This window comes from Ranitomeya imitator, chromosome 4, assembly GCF_032444005.1.
Source record: "Ranitomeya imitator isolate aRanImi1 chromosome 4, aRanImi1.pri, whole genome shotgun sequence".
In the NCBI taxonomy this organism is placed as follows: Eukaryota; Metazoa; Chordata; class Amphibia; order Anura; family Dendrobatidae; genus Ranitomeya; species Ranitomeya imitator.
In genome coordinates, this window is record NC_091285.1 from 171,140,321 (window position 1) to 171,152,639 (window position 12,319).

The window sequence follows — 12,319 nt, forward strand, 5'->3', positions numbered from 1 at the left end:
TGCAGCTATAAAAGGTTTGCATGGCCGCACGGCCATGCGCTAGTGTACATTTGGAATCGTGTGTGTGTTGAGTGCAAGTCGTTCTTTAAAATCCCCTCCCTTGTGTATGACTGTTCGCAAAAGGTGGATGCTTGCTGTCTAACGCCCGACTAAGCTGCCAACATAAAGACACACGATACAGCGTCTATTGCTGTAACCGCCAGTGCGGCACCGTGCGCTTATAGAGCGCTTTCCTATCCCAAGTCAGGGTGGTTAGTGGCGTCTGCCAAAGCCGCACAGCACGCACTCTTGTGCTTAAAGTTTATTTTCTGTTACTTTGACACCCCAGTTGCGGTGTCGAGCACAAGTGGTCTGTACGTACTCTAATCCTGTGTCTTGGGATAGAGTCCAGAGACTCCTTGCTTGCGCTCTTGGTGCGGTACTGCGGCCCTGTGACGCAACAGGGTTTGCTTCCTTCACACAGGGTCAAGTTCACCCGTGTGTGTATCCACATTGTACCACCATATAGTCCGTCATTACTCAGCAGCAGGTTCCATCTCTGCACGGAAACCCTGGGCTGCGAATGTACCTTATACCATCTGTCTTATAATTTGGTGCGTTCCGCTAGCCCTAACAAATAGCACCTTCTGAAATATATTTACTTATATATTTGGTGACATTTTGGTGATATTTTCGTTTGATATGGTGAGATGTCACATATACAAAGGAGCTAATATACACTAATACTTTAACAAAGTATCATAAGCATAATACTGATACATAACAAGATAATGGAGAGGAATAATATTTATTTCTCAAATGTTCATTCTTCTTGAATATTTGGCCAGGCTTTGACTGTTAATGACTGTGCCAAAACTGGAATCCAAAATAGCAAGAGATCTTGGCCAGTGTAGCAGAGAAATGTTCTTCGTGTTAAGTGGCTGAATCGAAGGTTGCATAATTAGTACATACATTACACTTCTTCATAGACGCATTACACATTGAAACATTGAAACTAGCAAATAGACCCTTTTTAGAAATCTGGCAGGTGTGCATAGCTTGCACTGGTATATTTCAGCAGTTCAGAATGTTCCAAACAGAAAATAGTGACAAATAAAATTCAGTAGACTGCAACTAAGAAATCAACAATAGGAATGCTGAAATTGAAGAAGATTAAAATGGCAAATCCCACCATACATATGGATGGCATTACTAGGATATGACACTACTGTAATTATTGTCCAACTACTATTGTTGTCACCACTTTGCAAGAATTAAATGTCTGCACTGCAGTAGTAGGAAAGTGCACTTCAGCTTCTGTCTGCTTTGCTCATTATAGTATTATCAATATGTGGTCATGACGATTCCACCCAGAAATAAAGAATGATACCAACAGGTGAGGACATAATTTTTACTATGCTGCTGCCGTTCTCTTTTAGTGGAATGACAGCGGTCAGACACCTGCCAGTCAGACACTGTTAGATCTTTTTAATAGGCCAATAGAATTCATCAAATCTAAATTCTATTTCAACAGATTGCTCAATATCAGAGGAAACTTGAGGAGGAGACTTGATTCTTTTTTAGTTTAGGGGTTTAAAAAAGAATAACTCTTGCAATCACTTCTCCCCTGCCCTCAACATACTTGTCCCGCCACCACTTGGTACTCTAATAAGCTTCATTTTATCATCCTTCCCCTTTTGGCAGCTCCAGGGTCCTTTCTCGTCTGGCACTGCCATTAACTAGGTCTCACACTGTGTGGGGCTCAATGCATATCCTTTACTATGTGAGGATAAGTCAATGGTGGTGCCCACAAGAAGATCCGTACCAAAAAGAAAGATGAAGGATTGGGTGGTGTCACGATCCATTTTTGGATCTGTGGCAGATTTGGCGTTTCATATTAAAACTTTTTTCCTTTCAGGCCATCGGGGGTTAATGTCTGTTTTTCTGCCCCAGTGGCTGCTGGAGTAATTACATTGCTGCCTAGTCTGCTGATGTGGTTGGTGACTACTCCACCATCCTTCAAAAGGTAACCTGATGCATCAGCTGACTGTTAGCTATAGGTCCTTTTGGATACCAACCGTGCTGAAGACTGGAGGTTGTTGGTTCAGTGGTGCTTCAGTTGAATGCTATTACTCGGTGCCTTACTCTGCTGTGCGGTGCATTTCAGCGGAGAAAAGCTAAATGTTGTTTTTTGTTTTCTTTTCCCTGTGGTGTTTGTCTTAACTTACCTTGTGTTGTTTTAGTGCAGCGGTGGGACCAGTGTCTTCACTTGCCAATTCCTTACTTAGGGATAGGAGCAGGGCAAGTAAGGGATTAGGTATCCTGCTCAGCAACAGGGTGAAAGAACCCATATAGGGACGTTAGGGAGATTAGGGTACAGCCTCAGGTGAGTGCAGGAGGTGTCCATTTCCCCGTTTCCTATTGTCACGGACCACCATTGTTATTGTGTTTATGTTGTATCCCTTTTCTTGTTGTGTCATTTTGTGACCGTCCACTTGTCGGGTCGTGTCACGCTAGGACAGCCACTTCATGACAGGTGGGGAACAATCGTGGCAGGATAGTTATGGGAAGGATTAAGGAGGGTCCTCGTGCAAATCAAATCCCAAAAAATACAACCTGAATTTTTAGTGAAATACGTAGCAAAAACCGATTTGTTTAGGATCAAATCATTTATCTCTACGTGCTAGCAATGTCTATCTTGAGACAACCCTTTTAACTATACAGGGAACTATAGGTTGGTGAGTCTGACCTCTATACCAGGAAAGATCTTTTAACAAACTGTTAAACAACATGTATGTAAGTACCTGAATAAGAATGAAGTGATTAACCAGAATCAGCATGGGTTTGTAGCTAATAAGTCATGTCAGATTAACTTAATTTCCTTCTATGACAGGATCACTGACTGGGTGGATCAGGGAAATGCTGTAGATATAGTATATCTTTACTTCAGCAAAGCATTTGACAAAGTATCTCACACAATCCTTATTAAAAAAATGACTAAGTATGGAATGGACAAGGCAACTCTTAGGTGGATTCATAACTGGCTTAGTGATCGGACCCAAAGACTGTTCGTAAATGGCTGCACATCCAGTTGGAAGAATGTATCAAGTGGGGTACCACAGGACCAGTGGCAGATTATAATGAGGTCAATCTGGGCAGTAGCCCAGGGCCCAGTGGTGTGAGGGTGGCCCAACTGCTCAGATAGACTGCCGCCATCAGGGCATTACTGCCTTGACTGGCATATGGGCCCGGTGGGCAGAGAGGGCCCGCATCGGGCCCCATCTCATCTCACCGGGCCCCTACTGGTGCTGCAGCAGTTTAAAGCTATTGACGTCTGGGTGCGCGCCTGCACGTCAATAGTTAACAGCCGCCAGTCAATTGGAGGCTCGCAGCTGACATCAGCCGCAGCGCGCACGTCGCCGGCGTCTGATGTCATTGTCAGTCGCCGGCGAATGCACGCTGCTGGAGGGATCTTTGCTGAAGGAGCGCAGACAGGTGAGGAGAACTCGTTTTTTTAATTTTTTTTATTGAGAACAGCAATCCGGGGGGCCCAGGCCAGAATGCTGGACACTGGGGGCAGAGATGCTTTACACACTTGGGGCAATATGCTGGACACACTGGGGGCAATATGCTGGACACACTGGGGGCAATATGCTGGACACACTGGGGGCAAGATGCTGGACACACTGGGGGCAGATTGCTGGACACACTGGGGGCAATATGCTGGAGACTCTGGGGCAGATTACTTGACACACTGGGGGCAATATGCTGGAGATACTGAGTCAAAATGCTGGACACACTGGGGGCAGTATGCTGGACACACTGGGGGCAATATGTTGGACACACTGGAGGCAGGATGCTGGACACACTGGGGGGCAATATGCTGGACACACTGGGGGCAATATGCTGGACACTGGGGCAACATGCTGGACACTGGGGGCAATATGCTGGACACACTGGGGGCAGGATGCTGGACACACTCGAAGCAGGATGCTGGACTTACTGGGGGCAGGTTTCTGGACATACTGGGAGAAAGATGCTGGACACGCTGGGGGCAATATGCTGGGCACACTGGTGCAGAATGCTGGACACACTGGGGGCCAGATGCTGGACACACTGGGGGCAGAATACTGGACAAACTTGGGCAATATGCTGGACACGCTGGGGGCAATATGCTAGACACATTGGGGGCAGGATGCTGGACACACTGGGGGCTAGATGCTGGACACACTGGGGCAGATTGCTGGACACACTGGGGGCAATATGCTGGAGACACTGCAGTAGATTGCTGGATGCACTGGGGGCAATATGCTGGACACACTCGGGAAAGGATGCTGGACACACTGGGGGCAGGATGCTGGAAACACTAGGGGCAGAATGCTGGACACACTGGGGCAGGATGCTGGACACACTGGGGGCAATATGCTGGACACACTGGGGCAGACTGCTGGACACACTGGGGGCAATATGCTGGACACACTGGGAGCAATATGCTGGACACACAAGGAGCAGGATGCTGGACAAACTGGGGGCAATATGCTGGACACACTGGGGGCAATATGCTGGACACACTGGGGGCAATATGCTGGACACACTGGGGGCAAGATGCTGGACACACTGGGCGCAGATTGCTGGACACACTGGGGGCAATATGCTGGAGACTCTGGGGCAGATTACTGGACACATTGGGGGCAATATGCTGGAGACACTGAGTCAAAATGCTGGACACACTAGGGGCAATATGCTGGACACACTGGGGGCAATATATTGGACACACTGGAGGCAGGATGCTGGACACACTGGAGGCATGATGCTGGAAACATTGGGGGCAGGATGCTGGACACACTGGGGGCAGAATGCTGGACACACTGGGGCAATATGCTGGAGACACTGGGGCAGATTGCTGGAGACACGGGGGCAATATGCTGGACAAACTGGGAGCAACATGCTGGACACACTGGGGCGGGATGCTGGACACATTGGGGCAGAGATGCTGGACATTGGGGGCAGGATGCTGAATATTGGCGGCAGGATGCTGGACACACTAGGGGCAGGATGCTGGACATATTAGGGCAGAGATGCTGGACATTGGGGGCAGAGATGCTGGGCACTGGGGGCAGAGATGCTGGACACTGGGGGCAGAGATGCTGGACACTGGGGCAGAGATTCTGGACACTGGGGGCAGGATACTGGACACATTGGGGCAGAGATGCTGGACACTAAGGGCAGAGATGCTGGACACTGGGGGCAGAGATGCTGGAAACTGGGGGCATTCTGTTCAGTTCAGTTTGGCCTCCAGCAGCAGGTTTTTTTCAGGGGCACCACGAGGAGGAACAGACTCACCCCCATACACTGCTTAGTCTTCTTCTGCTTATAATTTAGATAATATCTTTTGCTCTGATTTTTAGTCTTATGCTTAATGTTCTTCTGCTTTTTGTTCTGCAGCTTCTTGTTCTTCTGCTTCTTGGTCTTCTTCGCGGTGGTCTTCAGGGTCGTCGTCTCCAGGGTCGTCGTCTTCTTCGGGGTGGTCTTCAGGTTCATCGTCTCCAGGGTTGTTGTCTCCAGGGTCGTCATCTTCTGCGGGGTGGTCTTCAGGGTCGTCATCTTTAGGGTCGTCGTCAGGGAGATCCAGAGTGATTACCGAAAACCCTTTCAAAAAGCTTGAACTTGGAAATGTAGCAGAAGGTACAAGAAGGCTGAGGAACTGCCGAGAACCAGCTGACGGTACTGGAACCCGGATGGGTAGCCGAAGGTACAAGAGCCAATGGAACTACCGAGGACCAGCTGATGGTACTGGAACCCAGTTACTAAGCAGGAGGTACCCTTGCCAGAAAGCACTACCAAAGACCACCAGACATTGGTGGAACTTGGATACCGAGAAGGAGGCACCTAAGCCAAAGGCTCTGCCTGGAACCAGCTGATGGTACTGGAACCAGGATGGGTAGCAGAAGGTACAAGAGCCAAAGACACTGCCAAGAACCAGCTGATGATACTGGAACCCGGATGGGTAGCAGAAGGTACAAGAGCCAATGGAACTACTGAGGGCCAGCTGATGGTGCTGGAACCCTGTTACTAAGCAGGAGGTACCCTTGCCAGAAAGCACTACCAAAGACCACCAGACATTGGTGGAACTTGGATACCGAGAAGGAGGCACCTAAGCCAAAGGCTCTGCCTGTAACCAGCTGATGGTACTGGAACCCAGGGTGACCTATTCAAGATTAACTTCCAAAGAACCAGCTAATGGTGCTGGAACTCAGATAGGCAGCAGGGATTACAGGAGATACAGAGTGTAGGCTGAGGCCTAATTGGAGCAAGTTTAAAATCTGTAGTGGTGTCAATATGGAGGGAGCAGGAGAAATTGCCGCACACACAGCTGGGGATCAGCTGACGTTACTGAACCCCAAAACACTGGAGCATGTGTTGACTGTGCAGATGGCACTTCCGAGCAGCAACTGGCGGTGTTGGAGCCCAGGAATTACAGGAGAAACAGAGTGTAGGCTGATGCCTAACTGGAGCAAGTTGAAAGGGAACCTGTACCCCCCCCCAGGCATTTGTAACTAAAAGAGCCAACTTGTGCAGCACTAATTGTTATGAATTCTGTGGTCGAGCTCCCTCCTGTGGTCACAAGTGGTACTTCGGCTGATTCTGTCTATGGGCTTCCGTTGGTGGATGTGAGTGGTACTGCGGCTTCTGAGTTTCCTTCCTCAGGTGATGAGGTTAAGTCGTTAGGTGCTGCTCTATTTAACTCCACCTAGTGCTTTGATCCTGGCCTCCAGTCAATGTTCTAGTATTGGTCTTGCTTCCTCCTGGATCGTTCCTGTGGCCTGTCTGCCCAGCATTAGCTAAGTTCTGTTTGTGTTACTTTTGTTTGCTATTTTTTCTGTCCAGCTTGCTATATTGATTTTTCTTGCTTGCTGGAAGCTCTGAGACGCAGAGGGAGCACCTCCGTACCGTTAGTCGGTGCGGAGGGTCTTTTTGCCCCTCTGCATGGTTGTTTGTAGGTTTTTGTGTTGACCGCAAAGCTATCTTTCCTATCCTCGGTCTATTCAGTAAGTCGGGCCTCACTTTGCTAAATCTATTTCATCTCTGTGTTTGTATTTTCTTCTTACTCACAGTCATTATATGTGGGGGGCTGCCTTTTCCTTTGGGGAATTTCTCTGAGGCAAGGTAGGCTTATTTTTCTATCTTCAGGGCTAGCTAGTTTCTCAGGCTGTGCCGAGTTGCATAGGGAGCGTTAGGCGCAATCCACGGCTACCTCTAGTGTGGTGTTATAGGATTAGGGATTGCGGTCAGCAGAGTTCCCACGTCTCAGAGCTCGTCCTATGTTTTTTGGTTATTGTCAGGTCACTTTGTGTGCTCTGAACTTCAAGGTCCATTGTGGTTCTGAATTACCTATTCATAACAGTACTGGAGGCCTAAAGTACTATGCTTCTCAATAGAGGGAAAAAAGAAGTTCTGAGACCATTTTTTTTTCTTTGCACTGTGTTTTGCCCTTTTTTTCCCCTAGACATTTGGGTGGTTCAGGACACAGGTGTAGTCATGGACATTAAAGGTCTGTCTTCATGTGTGGATCATCTCACTGCCAGAGTACAAAATATTCAACACTTTGTGGCTCAGAATTCTATGTTAGAACCAAGAATTCCTATTCCTGATTTGTTTTCTGGAGATAGAGCTAAATTTCTGAATTTCAAAAATAATTGCAAACTGTTTCTGGCGTTGAAACCTCGCTCCTCTGGTGACCCAGTTCAACAAGTTAAGATCATTATTTCTTTTTTACGTGGCGACCCTCAAGACTGGGCATTTTCCCTTGCGCCAGGAGATCCTGCATTATGTAATATTGATGCGTTTTTTCTGGCGCTCGGATTACTGTACGATGAACCTAATTCAGTGGATCAGGCAGAGAAAAATTTTCTGGCTCTGTGTCAGGGTCAGGATGAGATAGAGATTTATTGTCAGAAGTTTAGAAAGTGGTCCGTGCTCACTCAATGGAATGAATGTGCGCTGGCAGCTATTTTCAGAAAGGGTCTCTCTGAAGCCCTTAAGGATGTCATGGAGGGATTTCCTATGCCTGCTGGTCTGAATGAGTCTATGTCTTTGGCCATTCAGATTGGTTGACGCTTGCGTGAGCGTAAATCTGTGCACCATTTGGCGGTATTATCTGAGCATAAACCTGAGCCTATGCAGTGCGATAGGACTTTGACCAGAGCTGAAAGGCAAGAACACAGACGTCAAAATGGGCTGTGTTTCTACTGTGGTGATTCCACTCATGCTATCTCCGATTGTCCTAAGCGCACTAAGCGGTTCGCTAAGTCTGCCACCATTGGTACGGTACAGTCGAAATTTCTTTTGTCCGTTACTTTGATCTGCTCTTTGTCTTCCTATTCTGTCATGGCATTTGTGGATTCAGGCGCTGCCCTGAATTTGATGGACTTGGAGTATGCTAGGCGTTGTGTGTTTGTCTTGGAGCCCTTGCAGTGTCTTATTCCATTGAGAGGAATTGATGCTACGCCTTTGGCCAAGAATAAGCCTCAGTACTGGACCCAGCTGACCATGTGCATGCTCCTGCGCACCAGGAGGATATTCGCTTTCTGGTGTTGCATAATCTGCATGATGTGGTCGTGTTGGGGTTGCCATGGCTACAAGTCCATAACCCAGTATTAGATTGGAAATCAATGTCTGCGTCCAGCTGGGGTTGTCAGGGGGTACATGGTGATGTTCCATTTCTGTCTATCTCCTCATCCACCCCTTCTGAGGTCCCAGAGTTCTTGTCTGATTACCGGGATATATTCGATGAGCCCAAGTCCAATGCCCTACCTCCGCATAGGGATTGTGATTGTGCTATCAAGTTGATTCCTGGTAGTAAGTGTCCTAAGGGTCGACTGTTTAATTTATCTGTACCTGAGCACGCCGCTATGCGGAGTTACGTAAAAGAATCCTTATACAAAAAAACCTTGTTTGGGAGAGAAGAACAGACAAATCGCGGCGCCCTAAGTGCGTAAACACAATATTATAGTCTTTAAAGGGTGCACAATTTTATGCACTCACCTGATAAAAGACTAAAATGGCTTTAGATCGTGTATCCTCCAAATTCCCTCTGAGATACTTTTCAATATACAGGGCTTGCAGCTTGCCTCGGGTGGATCCAAGTGAGAGAGCCAGAGTAAGGCTCACACAGGATGAGTAGTTCAAGAAAAGCACATCCAGCCCATGAATGGCAGCGCTTCCCAGGACTCACATTCAAAGATGATATTTCATATTTTTTATTTCATAACTTAAAATAGAAGAGATACAACGGAAGATACCTAGTGCTTTGATCCTGGCCTCCAGTCAATGTTCTAGTATTGGTCTTGCTTCCTCCTGGATCGTTCCTGTGGCCTGTCTGCCCAGCATTAGCTAAGTTCTGCTTGTGTTACTTTTGTTTGTTATTTTTTCTGTCCTGCTTGCTATATTGGTTTTTCTTGCTTGCTGGAAGCTCTGAGACGCAGAGGGAGCACCTCCGTACCGTTAGTCGGTGCGGAGGGTCTTTTTGCCCCTCTGCATGGTTGTTTGTAGGTTTTTGTGTTGACCGCAAAGCTATCTTTCCTATCCTCGGTCTATTCAGTAAGTCGGGCCTCACTTTGCTAAATCTATTTCATCTCTGTGTTTGTATTTTCTTCTTACTCACAGTCATTATATGTGGGGGGCTGCCTTTTCCTTTGGGGAATTTCTCTGAGGCAAGGTAGGCTTATTTTTCTATCTTCAGGGCTAGCTAGTTTCTCAGGCTGTGCCGAGTTGCATAGGAAGCGTTAGGCGCAATCCACGGCTACCTCTAGTGTGGTGTTATAGGATTAGGGAATGCGGTCAGCAGAGTTCCCACGTCTCAGAGCTCGTCCTATGTTTTTTGGTTATTGTCAGGTCACTTTGTGTGCTCTGAACTTCAAGGTCCATTGTGGTTCTGAATTACCTATTCATAACAACTAATGCTGCAAAAAGAAAAGGTGGCTCTTTTAGTTATGCTCCTTCCTCATACCCCCTTGGCGCCGTGCGCAGCCTCCTGAGCATTATTTGAATCTGTCCCGGAGCCTGCACTGTTATGTTATCCCTTGGCCATGCGCAGTTAGTGGTTGTGAAGTCTGAATGGTGCGCAGTGCGACTTTCTTGCGCCTGATGCAGCTGGTACTCCATTGCTGATGGTTGCTGCTCACACAACCGCTCCAACATGTGTGACGTTGAATTCCACTGGGTGGGTAGGTCACATATGATGCGATGTTCCAGAAGGCGGAATTGGCTCTGCAGAGCTGCAATGAGCGATCTTGCCATGCTGGAACGCCACAAGTGAGCACACTATAGGCAGACCTTGTGCAGCAGTGCATAAAGATCCGGATAGTCCCTTAAAAAACTCTACACGACCACGTTGAGCACAAGTGCCAGACATGGGATGTGATTGAGGTTGCCTAGGCCCAGAGCTGCCACCAGATTTCGGCCGTTGTCACACACTACCATGCCTGGCTGGAGATTCGCTGGCACAAACCACATGTCGCTCTCCTGCTTGATGGCATTCCAGAGCTCCTGCGCTGTGTGGCTTCGATTCCCCAAAGAAATGAATTTCAATACGGCCTGTTGATGTTTGGTCGCGGCTATGCTCATATCGGTCGTAACAGGTAAGCGTTCACGGGTCAAGGTGGAGGTAGACTGTGACGGCTCCTGCAGCGCTGATTCTGAGGAACTGGAGTATGAGGAGGAGTCAATGTGTACAGACTGGATTCCTGCAATCCTTGGAATTGGCAGAACACGTACAGTGCCACTCTCAAGATCTGTACCCGGCTCCTCAACATTTACCCAATGGGCAGTGAGGGAAAGGTATCGTCCCTGTCCATGGTGACTGGTCCACGCATCAGTGGTCAGGTGGACCTTGCTACTGACGGCATTTAGTAGCGCATGCTTAATGTTTCCCTCCACATGCTTTTGCAGGACAGGGACGGCTTGCCTGCTGAAATAAAAGCGGCTGGGCACATTGTATTGTGGGACTGCCAATGCCATGAAGTTACGGAAGGTGTCAGTCTCCACCAGCCTGAATGAGAGCATTTCAAGGGACAGTAGTTTTGCAATGCAAAACGAATGGCCGCCTTTTCTCCCATGCCTGTGCTACCGATGGCTGTAGACTGGGCTGGGAGTGTGAGGATGACAGGGAACGTGGTGATGTGGGTGGAATTACACTGGGTCTCTGTACAAAAGTTCCAGAGGTTCTTCCATGGCGATCCTGTGAGGAAGCCGAACCAGCTGTGTGTGAGCTGGAGGAAGAGGTTACAACATGAGCTGAAGAGGTGGTAGGTGCCGCTGTAGGTTGGCCTAGGTCTTCAGTGGGTTTTTGTAACTCCACCACGTGCTTGCTCTGCACATGTTTCCACATATTTGTGGTATTGAGGTTGCTGACACTTTTCCCTCTTTTGACTTTCTGATGGCACAGCTTGCATTTGACAAAGCAAATGTCATCTGCAACTGTGTCAAAAAAGGACCAGGCACTGCAAGTCTTGGGAGCACCCGTTTTGGGTTTTGGAAGAGGCATGCTCCTAATATGTGCCGAAGTGGAGGCTACAAGCAACGTAGTCTTCCCCCTCCCTCTCCCTTCTTTTTGGGCTGTTCAGGGAATCTCTTCCTCAGAGCTGCTCCCACCACCTTCCTGTACCTCACGCCATGATGGGTCAAGGACCTCATCATCTACACTACCCTCTTCTAACAACTGCTTCTCCTGGGTAGTCTCGGCAGCACAGTACGCACCAGAAAGTGGCACCTGAGTCTCATCATCAGATTCGTACTGAGGTGTGGTGACCGTAGGCACTGGCCCACCCGCCTCTTCGGATTCAGAGAGACAAAGCAGTTGCGCATCACTGCATGCTGGCTCTTCTTCAGTTTCTCGAATTCTGCTTGGCTGGCCCCCTCTTTCCAAGCCAAGAGATTCAGAGAACAGAAGTAGAGATGGCTCCTGTCCTGGGCTCTCTGACGGCCTGGGCAATTTGGCAGGTGGTGAAGTGACAGATGGGTGCTCTTCAATGCTCTGTGCCTGAGAGGATGTGGCACTAATTAAAGTCGATGCGTTAGCTGCCACCCATCCGACAACGGCTCCAATTTGTTCGTCCCGCAGCAGTGGGGTACGGCGAGCTCCTACAAAGCTGCACATGAAGGACTGTTCCCTGCTAAAACTGGGGGATGATGAGTCACCGGTGCCCGCAGCAGGCACAGACACTGCCGAGAACCAGCTGACGGTACTGGAACCCGGATGGGCAGCCGAAGGTTCAAAGAGCCAATGAAACTACCAAGGACCAGCAGACGGTACTGGAACCCGGTTACTAAGCAGGAGGTA